The sequence below is a fragment of the Tympanuchus pallidicinctus genome, unplaced genomic scaffold (genome assembly GCF_026119805.1).
Source record: "Tympanuchus pallidicinctus isolate F22 unplaced genomic scaffold, pur_lepc_1.0 scaffold10, whole genome shotgun sequence".
Taxonomy (NCBI): domain Eukaryota; kingdom Metazoa; phylum Chordata; class Aves; order Galliformes; family Phasianidae; genus Tympanuchus; species Tympanuchus pallidicinctus.
The window spans coordinates 9,803,999-9,817,552 of NW_026294619.1; positions in this window are offsets into that span (position 1 = coordinate 9,803,999).

The window sequence follows — 13,554 nt, forward strand, 5'->3', positions numbered from 1 at the left end:
AGAATATCAAGAAATCCTCTTAGACTGTTTCTTATTAGTGTCACAGCTACGGCTTTCATTCTTTTGTCAATTTTTGACTGTGCAGCCCTACATTTTCTTTTACAGATTTCTTGGTATGTTATGTATATTAATTCTTTAGCCAACTAGTGGAAAACATAAGCAATTTTCAACAGGCCTTCAGTGAGTGCGGTACGCACCTGCTAGAGGCTATGGCTTGGGTAACATTCATCACCCTGGCGCTTCTGGGAATCACAGTTCTGGGATTTCACCTCATGCCTGGCAGTAGGTATGAGCACGTTCAGCTGCATATGGAGCAACTGAGTCGGGACATGGCTCAGCTACTGGACAGCATGGAGAAGAGGAACAAGTGGCGGAACTGGGCGGCCAAGAGAGCCATGCGCCTTGCTTCCCTTCAGCACTGGCAGATCTGCGCCCTTCCCGGAGTCTTCATCCTGTTCTTTGGCCTCATCACGTGCATCAGGAAGACAAAATATTTGCCAGGGAGCAGCAGCACTATTTGGATCAGTGCTGTGATCCTTGCTGCTTTTCTTAAGCCCTACTTCTTACTCACAAAAATCCAAGATTGTTCCCGAGATTATCTGTTCCATAACCCTCCCCGGCACCTGGGAGTTGAGACTGATAGATCTGTAGCTATCAGGATCATCTTTCTAGGCCTTTTTGAAAATGGGTGTCACATCTGCCAGTTTCCAGTCCACCAGGACATTTCTGGTTATCCAGGACTGCCAAGAATAATGGAGAGTGGCTTGGTAGTCACATCTGCCAACTCCCTCAGCACTCTTGAGTACAATCCATCTGACCCCTTGCACTTGTGAACATCCAGCTTTTGGAGCAGGTCCAAAAACATCTCATTGTGGATTATACAGGGCCTATTCTGCTCCCCATCCCTATCTACCAGTGCAGGGAGCTGTGTGCCAAGTCTTACTATTAAAGACTGAGGCAAAGAAGGCATAGAGTACCTCAGACTTATCCTGATCCTTAGTCACCAAGTCACCCTCAGCGTCCAACAAGGGATGGAGATTCTCCCTCCTCTTGCTCTTGACATATTTATAGAAATATTTATTGTTGTCCTTTACCTTAGTGACAAGTTCAGTTCTAGCTGGGCTTTGGCTTTTCTAGTTTTCTCCCTGCACAGCTTCACTATGTACCTGTAATCATTGTAAGTAGCCTGCCCACTCTTCCAGAGACCATAAACTTTCTTTTTGCTCTTGAGCTCCAGCCAAACGTCTCTGTTCAGCCAGCCTGGCCTCCTTGCCCATCAGCTTGCCTTCCGTGACTTGGGGATGGTCAGCTCCTGCACCTTTAAAATTACTTCCTGAAAGTATTCCCAACCTTGCTGGGCTCCCACGCTTTCCAAAACTACCTCTTAAGGGATCCTCTCAACCATGGTCTTAACGAGGTTAAAGTCTGCCCTCTGGAAATTCAAGGTGGCCGTTCTGCTGACTCCCCTCTGTGGTTCAACAAGGATTGAGAAATCTAGCGTCTCATGATCACTAAGCCCCAGACAGCCTCCAACCTTCACATCCCCCACAAGACTTTCTCTGTTAACAAACAGCGGGTCCAGGATTTTGCTTCCCCTTGTTGGCTCCTTCACCAGCTGTGTCAGGAAGTTATCTCCCACACATTCTAGGAACCTCTGGGACTGTTCCCTATCTGCTGTATTATAAATTATGAATACAAATTATAAATACAAATACATATAATACACACACACATATATATAAATACAAATTATAAATACAGCAGATATGTGGGAAGTTGATGCCCCCTACAAGAACAAGGGGAAAAGACCTGGAGACCTCACCCAACTCTCTATATAAACTGTCTTGTCTACTTCTTCGTCCTGCTTGGGTGGCCTGTAGCAGACTTCCGTGACAATGTCAGTCTTATTGGCCTTTGTTTTTATTCTGACCCATATGGTCTCAACCCTATCATCACCAACACTCATTTCCATGTATTTGCATTCTTTCTTAACATCACTGCCTTTCCTGCCTTGCCTATTTCTTTTGAAAAGTCAGTAGCCATCCATTACAGCACTCCAGCTGTGCGAGTCATTCTACCACGTCTCCATCATGGTGACTGTATATCATGGCTTTCCGACCTCACAGTGATCTCCAGCTCCTCCTGTTTATTACCCATGCTGCATGCATTAGTATAATAGCACATGAGCTGGTCTTCCTTTTGAGTGGCAGTAGCCCCAATACCCTCTTGACCATACTCAAGTGCTTCTGTAGCCATCAACCTCGCACCAACCCTTGTGTTCTTCCTACAAAAGAGTTAGTGGTGCTCCTTCTTCACCAAGACACAAGACTGTGGGATCTTTCTGGCACATCCACATACAATGCAGAGCACTGTATCTGTTCCACAGGGCAGCTGGGCAGGCAGGGGGATGCCCAGGAGAGCGCGCCTATGTCACTAAGCAGGGACCTGTTGCCACTGCCCCACACCCCCTGATTCTTCACCGTTGTTGCTAGGGGAGGAGAGGACAGAGGGCTCACTCTAGCAGGAACGCTGTTTGCCTGCTAGTTCCCCTCTGTCACCTGTTTGAAAGGTGGCAGGGGGTGACCGTGCTCCACAGCTTGCTGCTTAGATCTCGAGGCTGATAGGGTTTGGCACTGCCAATGAATCTCCCTCTCACATTCCTTTATGCTCCTCAGCCTCTCCGCCTCCTCCTTCAGGTCAGTCACAAGGCTGAGTAAGCCATTTAGCTAGGTCACATCTTACACAAGTGCTGTCTCCCTTACCTAGCAGTGCAAAGGCCAGGCTCTGGCACTCACCAGCCACAGACCTGCGCACTACCACGCTGTTGTTTTGGGACCTGATTCTCCACATTTTTCCTAGCTGCAGCTTTCCTTTCATGTGCGCATGAGACTTCAGTCTGGGTCTCCACATTTTTCCGGGCAGTAGCCTTCCGCCCGCCGGCGTGCAGCCACGGCAAACCAGCAGGTTCAGCAGCACTATTCGGGTAGCCTTAATGGGCCGGACTGATCAGCTCTGCCCTGCTGCCGGTAGTGCTAGCACTGCCCTCGCCCCGTTAGCGGGCCTTTAACAGGTGCCCCCTCACTTATCGCTCTTCGCAGTGATTAACAACCCTCCTCAGTGCCGTGAATAGCTGACTTACGGTTGCAACGCTTTTGAACGACCCACGTGAGCCACACGACCTGACTCCTTCCAGAGGCCTTTTCTAGGCAGGGGGCGTAGATGCAGAGCCGTTGCCCTGACGACAGCCATGCCAGCCGGCCGGCTCTCAAGAGAACTGCCGGGCTACTCTGTTGTCTCAGGGCTCCCTGGGTGAGGGAACCGACCGAAATCGGCCTGCACCTCGCGATCGGTCGCTGCCGTTCTAGCCGGGACAGCTCGGAAGCAGCTAACCTAGGTGATCAAAGAGCGTGGGCCAACATGTACCAACTCGTACCAGTGTGTGAAAGAAGAAAGCACTGGCGACTGGTTCACCCAGTTGCTTGCAGTCACCAGCTGAGCTGGGGCTGGCTTCAGCCCTCATACAGGCTGGGAATGAGACCATTTGCTCTGTTAGAAATCTCTGAAACCACGGCACAAATGCACTCCACTGAGAAAGGCCCCTACCCAGCAAGTAAGGCCGCATGTGAAACGCAAGACTTGCACGTCGCTTCGATCCCCAGAGCCATGAAGCCTACAGGAAGGAAAGGAGAGTGTCCGACCTGCAGGATAGAGCACTGCACAAGAAGGCTGTGCACACGGACTTGAAGACTTGGGAACCTTTTGCTGAAGTATTTCCTATGTCAAGAGGTCCTGTTCTGATCAAGAGCCAGTATGCTCTGTGCTTCAATGGGAGCTTAGAGACGAAAAAAAGAAATGAACAGAAAGGGGGATATTTGGATATTTTCTGGATTTTTATGTAACTTTACTGGACCGGTCACTCTGTGGCTAAGTTTTGTTTTTCAAGAAAGCAAATGTATGTGAACGTGGTTGCAGGTGTGGATTTAACTTTTTGTTCCTGAACATGTCTACTTTCTGCTCCATCTCACACGCCTGGAAGGGAACCCTTTTAAGGAGTACCTTTGCCAGTGGAAAGAGTAGGGGACAATCGCTTTATTCAGACTGTATTTTAAAAGCTGTACATACATGGTGGGTCGACCTCAGCTGTTCACCCAGTGCACACCATGCTACTCTCTCTCTCCTCGTCCTCAGCAGGGATGAAACGGCTTGTGGGTTGACATATGGACAGGGAGATCTCTCCCCAGTTGCCATCACAGCGTTTGGAAGATGAATTCAATTTATTGCCAGTTAATGACAGGGTTGAACAGTGAAAACTAAAAACTCCTACAACTTCTACTCTTGAGGCTCAACTTTACACTTGAAACTTCAACCTCCTCCCCTCAAGGTGAGCAGGACGGACTGGGAATGGGGCCGTGGTCAGTCCTTAATGCTTCATCTCTGCTGCTCCTCCATGGTCTCTGTCTTCCCCCATGAAGGATGCTGCTGAAGCTAGATCTGATCCTGCATGAGCTTCCCACAGCTGCAGCTCTCCCAGCACTGCCCCAACACGGCTTTGAACCACTGGGTATACTTGTCAGGCACTGCTCCACACAGGTCCCCAGTGGGTGGCAGCTCCCCCAGGCCCCCGGCCCCACTGCAGGCTGCTCTCCACGGGCTGCAGCTCCAGCCCAGGGCTGCTCCATGTGCTCTGGCTTCCTCCAGGCCTCATCCATTGCTGCACTGTGGGCTCTTTCATGGCTGTGCATGGAGATGTGTCCTGTGCAGTGCCCGTGAGCTGCAGGGGGACAGCCTGCTCCACCATGTGGAGCAGAAATGGCTGTAGAGACGTTTAATGCCCTCCTCACACTATCTTCAACACTGATGACGAGCTCTGGGAAACCCAGAGACATGAGTTGGAGGACTGTGACTGTGGTAAGAATAAACCCCCAGACAACCCCAAACTTGAGTAGGATTTGCTGCTGCAGCTGGATGCATACAAATCTATGAGGCCCACATGGGTTCATCGCGTGGAACTCCCAGGAGCTCCATAGGACTCCACCTAGGTCCCTTTCCTCTTCACAGTCATCCAGCCCCTCTGCCCTAAGCCTATAGCACTGCATGGGGTTATTGTGGCCAAAGTGCAGGACCCGGCACTCGGCCTTGGTGAACCTCATCCCATTCTCCTCAGCACAGGGATCCAGTCTATCCAGACCCCTCTCAAAGGCCTCCCTACCCTCAGGCAGATCAACACCACCTCCCAGCATGAAGATATTAAACAAGATGGGCCCCAGTACTGACCCCTGGGGGACACCACTTGTAATGGGTCACCAGCTGGCCTTAAGTCCACTAACTACTGCCTCCTGGGCACGGCCCTCTAGCCACTTCTTTATGCAGAGAAGAGTATACCCGTCCAGGCCGCGGGCAGCCAGTTTCCCCAGGAGAAGACTGTGAGAGACTGTGTCAAGGGCTTTGCTGAAGTCTAGGGAGACTGCACCAACAGCCTTTCCCTCATCTCCCAATCATTTGGTCACCCGCTCATAGAAGGAGATTAGGTTGGACAAGCACGACCTGCCTCTCAAGAACCCGTGCTGGCTGGGAATGATCCCCCAGACACCACACACGTGCCGTGTGATCTCACCAAGAGGATTTGCTCCATAACCTTCCCTGGTACCGAGGTCAGGGAAGAGACTGGAGAGAGGAGAGCAGAGGAGTGAAGCAGTGCGGCCATATTTGTGAAAGCACGCAGTGGTGTGGCCTTGTGACGGCGTGCGGTGATGTGGCTGCGTTTGTGACATCAGCAGATGAGTCACAATGGGGTGCCAGGAGCTGTAAGAGAGGGAGCAGCGCAGTGGCACTTCGCCGTAGGCCTTCAGTGAGTGCGGTACGCACCTGCTAGCGGCTGGCGGCTATGGCTCGGGTGGTCTGCATCACCCTGGCGCTTCTGGGAATCACGATTCTGGGGTTTCACCTCACGCATGGCATTATGTACGAGCACGTTCAGCTGCATTTGGAGCAGCTGAGTCGGGACATGGCTCAGATGCTGGACAGCATGGACAGGTGGGACCAGTGGCGGAACTGGGCGGCCCAGGGAGCCCTGGTCCTTGCTTCCCTTCAGCACTGGCAGATCTGGGCCTTTCCTGGAGTGCTTGTCCTGTTCTTTGGCCTCCTCTGGTGCATCAGGAAGACCAAGTTTTTACCAGGGAGCAGCAGCACTATTTGGATCTTTGCTGCCATCCTTGCTCTCTTCCTGAGGACCTTCATTTTCCTCATGAAAGTGGCTGGGATGGTCTTCATCACCGTGGTGCTTCTGGAAATCATCCATCTGGGAATTTACCTCACGTGCGGCGATACGTATGAGCACGTTAAGCTGCATATGGAGCAGCTGAGGCGGGACATGGCTCAGCTACTGCACAGCAAGGTGAACTGGAACCAGTGGCGGAACTGGGCGGCCCAGGAAGCCCTGGTCCTTGCTTCCCTACAGCACTGGCAGATCTGGGCCCTGCCCGGAGTCTTCATCCTGTTCTTTGGCCTCATGTGGTGCATCAGGAAGACCAAGTATTTGCCAGGGAGCAGCAGCACTATTTGGATCTTTGCTGCGATCCTTGCTGCCTTCCCTCAGGTCTTCATCTTCCTCATGGAAGTGTCTCGGATGGTCTTCATCACCCTAGCGCTTCTGGGAATCCTCCGTCTGGGAATTCACCTCACGTGTGGCGATCTGCATGAGCACGTTCACCTGCATATGGAGCGGCTGAGGTGGGGCATGGCTCAGCTACTGCACAGCATGGTGCAGTGGAACCAGTGGCGGAACTGGGCGGCCCAGGGAGCCATGCGCATTGCTTCCCTTCAGCACTGGCAGATCTGTGCCTTTCTCGGAGTGTTCGTCCTGTTCTTTGGCCTCATCTGGTTCATCAGGAAAAATATGCCAAGGAGCAGCAGCATTATTATGGTCTGTGCTGCGATCATTATTGTCTTCGTTAAGACCTTCGTCTTCTTTGTGAGAGGGGCTCAGATGGTCTTCACCACCCTGGCGTTTAAAGAAATCATCCGCCTGGCAATTCACCTCACGCGTGGCGATCTACACGAGCACGTTCACCTGCGTATGGAGCGGCTGAGTCGGAACATGGCTCAGATACTGGACAGCACGGTGCAGGGGAGCCAGTGGCAGAACTGGGCGGCCAAGGGAGCCCTGCTCCTTCCTGCCCTGCAGTACTGGAAGATCTGTGCCGTTCCCGGAGCCTTTATCCTGTTCTTTGGCCTCGTCTGGTGCATGAGGAACACGAAATATTTGCCAGAGAGCACCAGCGTGACTTGGATCTGTGCTGCGATCCTTGCTGCTTTTCTTAAGCCCTACTTCTTACTCGGAAAAGTGGCAGAAATATGGAGGTCCAGAAATAAGGAGGACGACAATGATGAGGAAGAGGAAAGTGACTCAGAGGAGACACGGGAGCTGGGCAGAGTTAGGGCCGACAGCATCGAGTGGCCAGCACCGTACATGGCCGACAATTGCCAGCTGGTGGAGGAGCTGGTGGATGACCTTCTGCGCATCTGCCGAGGACAAACCTGCCACAGCTTCACGCCCCGGCTGCAGCCACCCACCGGGGTCTGCGTCTATGAAGAATGGAGCTCCCACTCTGACAACGTCATCTACCGCCTGCTCGTGCCCGTGAAGGCTCCCCCCGGGCACACCTTCCATGTGGAGCTGGACGACGTGGAGGAGACAGCGACGAGCAAGTCCTGTCTGCGCGTGCAGCTGCAGTGCACCTGCACGAGGGAGCGGCTGCTGGGGGACATGCTCTGCTTTCTGCACCACGATCAGGAGGAGCTGAGAGGAAAACAGGAGCCCAGCTTGCTCGACACCTTCTGCACGGGCTCCTACCTAGACGTGGAGAAAAGCATGCTCTGGCTCCAGGACCAGGTGCAAGCAGCCTGGAGGCGTCTGCCTCAGTCGACTGACTGCCTCCTGGAGTTGCTGCCCTCCAGCCACTCATGCAAGATCCAGCTGACCGCCCCCTCCAACTCCATCTTCAACATCGAGATGACTCTTGGGGTGCTGCTTGATGAATCGGGCACATTCCTGAGCATTGAGTAGGCTCTGGACACATTTCTGTGTTCTTCTCTGTTTCTCTTTTGCACAGTATGTCATTCTCTTACTTAAATAAATTGGATACTATTAACACCAGCGCTCCTTGTGTAAGAGTTTTCTTTCTCGTGTCCGTAACACAAATCAACACCTAAGAATATTTGTGCTTTGAACACGGCTTTATTTTCAATCTCTTATTTATCTCTAAGGCTCTTTTCCACAGCTGCCTTTTGTTTCTGGTAGGTAGGAATACGTTCAGTAGCGTCAAGACATGTTCAGTACCACTGAGATGAGGAGTCAGGAGGAGCTTGATGTCTCAGGCACTTTGGTGAGCATCGAATAGGCTGAAGCCAGCTGCACCAGCAGCATGGTGCGGCCAGGAAACTGCGCTGTGGCGGACATACAGATTGCCAGGCATACGGCCGGGCATGGCCAGCACTCTAGCTTCTACCTCAGCTGTCTGTGGACCAGCACTTGTCTGCTGGTGGGCACAGCTTTTCGCCCCAAGCCCTGAAGATGGTTGTGATTCGCCACCTGGCAACCGTAGCCCTCTGAAGCCTGGAGCAGGAATAATTGCCCCTGTGGCTGGATGACCTCCTGCGGCACTTCTGCTGCCGCCTGGAGTATGCCTCAATTGCTTCCTTTTATGATGTGAGAGGGTGATTTTTTTCTGTGATTGGAGGAAGTGAACAGGCAATCCTTCAGAGCATCTAGAATATCAAGAAATCCTCTTAGACTGTTTCTTATTAGTGTCACAGCTACCGCTTTCATTCTTTTGTCAATTTTTGACTGTGCAGCCCTACATTTTCTTTTACAGATTTCTTGGTATGTTATGTATATTAATTCTTTAGCCAACTAGTGGAAAACATAAGCAATTTTCAACAGGCCTTCAGTGAGTGCGGTACGCACCTGCTAGAGGCTATGGCTTGGGTAACATTCATCACCCTGGCGCTTCTGGGAATCACAGTTCTGGGATTTCACCTCATGCCTGGCAGTAGGTATGAGCACGTTCAGCTGCATATGGAGCAACTGAGTCGGGACATGGCTCAGCTACTGGACAGCATGGAGAAGAGGAACAAGTGGCGGAACTGGGCGGCCAAGAGAGCCATGCGCCTTGCTTCCCTTCAGCACTGGCAGATCTGCGCCCTTCCCGGAGTCTTCATCCTGTTCTTTGGCCTCATCACGTGCATCAGGAAGACAAAATATTTGCCAGGGAGCAGCAGCACTATTTGGATCAGTGCTGTGATCCTTGCTGCTTTTCTTAAGCCCTACTTCTTACTCACAAAAATCCAAGATTGTTCCCGAGATTATCTGTTCCATAACCCTCCCCGGCACCTGGGAGTTGAGACTGATAGATCTGTAGCTATCAGGATCATCTTTCTAGGCCTTTTTGAAAATGGGTGTCACATCTGCCAGTTTCCAGTCCACCAGGACATTTCTGGTTATCCAGGACTGCCAAGAATAATGGAGAGTGGCTTGGTAGTCACATCTGCCAACTCCCTCAGCACTCTTGAGTACAATCCATCTGACCCCTTGCACTTGTGAACATCCAGCTTTTGGAGCAGGTCCAAAAACATCTCATTGTGGATTATACAGGGCCTATTCTGCTCCCCATCCCTATCTACCAGTGCAGGGAGCTGTGTGCCAAGTCTTACTATTAAAGACTGAGGCAAAGAAGGCATAGAGTACCTCAGACTTATCCTGATCCTTAGTCACCAAGTCACCCTCAGCGTCCAACAAGGGATGGAGATTCTCCCTCCTCTTGCTCTTGACATATTTATAGAAATATTTATTGTTGTCCTTTACCTTAGTGACAAGTTCAGTTCTAGCTGGGCTTTGGCTTTTCTAGTTTTCTCCCTGCACAGCTTCACTATGTACCTGTAATCATTGTAAGTAGCCTGCCCACTCTTCCAGAGACCATAAACTTTCTTTTTGCTCTTGAGCTCCAGCCAAATGTCTCTGTTCAGCCAGCCTGGCCTCCTTGCCCATCAGCCTGCCTTCCGTGACTTGGGGATGGTCAGCTCCTGCACCTTTAAAATTACTTCCTGAAAGCATTCCCAACCTTGCTGGGCTCCCACGCTTTCCAAAACTACCTCTTAAGGGATCCTCTCAACCATGGTCTTAACGAGGTTAAAGTCTGCCCTCTGGAAATTCAAGGTGGCCGTTCTGCTGACTCCCCTCTGTGGTTCAACAAGGATTGAGAAATCTAGCGTCTCATGATCACTAAGCCCCAGACAGCCTCCAACCTTCACATCCCCCACAAGACTTTCTCTGTTAACAAACAGCAGGTCCAGGATTTTGCTTCCCCTTGTTGGCTCCTTCACCAGCTGTGTCAGGAAGTTATCTCCCACACATTCTAGGAACCTCTGGGACTGTTCCCTATCTGCTGTATTATAAATTATGAATACAAATTATAAATACAAATACATATAATACACACACACATATATATAAATACAAATTATAAATACAGCAGATATGTGGGAAGTTGATGCCCCCTACAAGAACAAGGGGAAAAGACCTGGAGACCTCACCCAACTCTCTATATAAACTGTCTTGTCTACCTCTTCGTCCTGCTTGGGTGGCCTGTAGCAGACTTCTGTGATAATGTCAGTCTTATTGGCCTTTGTTTTTATTCTGACCCATATGGTCTCAACCCTATCATCACCAACACTCATTTCCATGTATTTGCATTCTTTCTTAACATCACTGCCTTTCCTGCCTTGCCTATTTCTTTTGAAAAGTCAGTAGCCATCCATTACAGCACTCCAGCTGTGCGAGTCATTCTACCACGTCTCCATCATGGTGACTGTATATCATGGCTTTCCGACCTCACAGTGATCTCCAGCTCCTCCTGTTTATTACCCATGCTGCATGCATTAGTATAATAGCACATGAGCTGGTCTTCCTTTTGAGTGGCAGTAGCCCCAATACCCTCTTGACCGTACTCAAGTGCTTCTGTAGCCACCAACCTCGCACCAACCCTTGTGTTCTTCCTACAAAAGAGTTAGTGGTCCTCCTTCTTCACCAAGACACAAGACTGTGGGACCTTTCTGGTACATCCACATACAATGCAGAGCACTGTATCTGTTCCACAGGGCAGCTGGGCAGGCAGGGGTTGCCCAGGAGAGCGCGCCTATGTCACTAAGCAGGGACCTGTTGCCACTGCCCCACACCCCCTGATTCTTCACCGTTGTTGCTAGGGGAGGAGAGGACAGAGGGCTCACTCTAGCAGGAACGCTGTTTGCCTGCTAGTTCCCCTCTGTCACCTGTTTGAAAGGTGGCAGGGGGTGACCGTGCTCCACAGCTTGCTGCTTAGATCTCGAGGCTGATAGGGTTTGGCACTGCCAATGAATCTCCCTCTCACATTCCTTTATGCTCCTCAGCCTCTCCGCCTCCTCCTTCAGGTCAGTCACAAGGCTGAGTAAGCCATTTAGCTAGGTCACATCTTACACAAGTGCTGTCTCCCTTACCTAGCAGTGCAAAGGCCAGGCTCTGGCACTCACCAGCCACAGACCTGCGCACTACCACGCTGTTGTTTTGGGACCTGATTCTCCACATTTTTCCTAGCTGCAGCTTTCCTTTCATGTGCGCATGAGACTTCCGTCTGGGTCTCCACATTTTTCCGGGCAGTAGCCTTCCGCCCGCCGGCGTGCAGCCACGGCAAACCAGCAGGTTCAGCAGCACTATTCGGGTAGCCTTAATGGGCCGGACTGATCAGCTCTGCCCTGCTGCCGGTAGTGCTAGCACTGCCCTCGCCCCGTTAGCGGGCCTTTAACAGGTGCCCCCTCACTTATCGCTCTTCGCAGTGATTAACAACCCTCCTCAGTGCCGTGAATAGCTGACTTACGGTTGCAACGCTTTTGAACGACCCACGTGAGTCACACGACCTGACTCCTTCCAGAGGCCTTTTCTAGGCAGGGGGCGTAGATGCAGAGCCGTTGCCCTGACGACAGCCATGCCAGCCGGCCGGCTCTCAAGAGAACTGCCGGGCTACTCTGTTGTCTCAGGGCTCCCTGGGTGAGGGAACCGACCGAAATCGGCCTGCACCTCGCGATCGGTCGCTGCCGTTCTAGCCGGGACAGCTCGGAAGCAGCTAACCTAGGTGATCAAAGAGCGTGGGCCAACATGTACCAACTCGTACCAGTGTGTGAAAGAAGAAAGCACTGGCGACTGGTTCACCCAGTTGCTTGCAGTCACCAGCTGAGCTGGGGCTGGCTTCAGCCCTCATACAGGCTGGGAATGAGACCATTTGCTCTGTTAGAAATCTCTGAAACCACGGCACAAATGCACTCCACTGAGAAAGGCCCCTACCCAGCAAGTAAGGCCGCATGTGAAACGCAAGACTTGCACGTCGCTTCGATCCCCAGAGCCATGAAGCCTACAGGAAGGAAAGGAGAGTGTCCGACCTGCAGGATAGAGCACTGCACAAGAAGGCTGTGCACACGGACTTGAAGACTTGGGAACCTTTTGCTGAAGTATTTCCTATGTCAAGAGGTCCTGTTCTGATCAAGAGCCAGTATGCTCTGTGCTTCAATGGGAGCTTAGAGACGAAAAAAAGAAATGAACAGAAAGGGGGATATTTGGATATTTTCTGGATTTTTATGTAACTTTACTGGACCGGTCACTCTGTGGCTAAGTTTTGTTTTTCAAGAAAGCAAATGTATGTGAACGTGGTTGCAGGTGTGGATTTAACTTTTTGTTCCTGAACATGTCTACTTTCTGCTCCATCTCACACGCCTGGAAGGGAACCCTTTTAAGGAGTACCTTTGCCAGTGGAAAGAGTAGGGGACAATCGCTTTATTCAGACTGTATTTTAAAAGCTGTACATACATGGTGGGTCGACCTCAGCTGTTCACCCAGTGCACACCATGCTACTCTCTCTCTCCTCGTCCTCAGCAGGGATGAAACGGCTTGTGGGTTGACATATGGACAGGGAGATCTCTCCCCAGTTGCCATCACAGCGTTTGGAAGATGAATTCAATTTATTGCCAGTTAATGACAGGGTTGAACAGTGAAAACTAAAAACTCCTACAACTTCTACTCTTGAGGCTCAACTTTACACTTGAAACTTCAACCTCCTCCCCTCAAGGTGAGCAGGACGGACTGGGAATGGGGCCGTGGTCAGTCCTTAATGCTTCATCTCTGCTGCTCCTCCATGGTCTCTGTCTTCCCCCATGAAGGATGCTGCTGAAGCTAGATCTGATCCTGCATGAGCTTCCCACAGCTGCAGCTCTCCCAGCACTGCCCCAACACGGCTTTGAACCACTGGGTATACTTGTCAGGCACTGCTCCACACAGGTCCCCAGTGGGTGGCAGCTCCCCCAGGCCCCCGGCCCCACTGCAGGCTGCTCTCCACGGGCTGCAGCTCCAGCCCAGGGCTGCTCCATGTGCTCTGGCTTCCTCCAGGCCTCATCCATTGCTGCACTGTGGGCTCTTTCATGGCTGTGCATGGAGATGTGTCCTGTGCAGTGCCCGTGAGCTGCAGGGGGACAGCC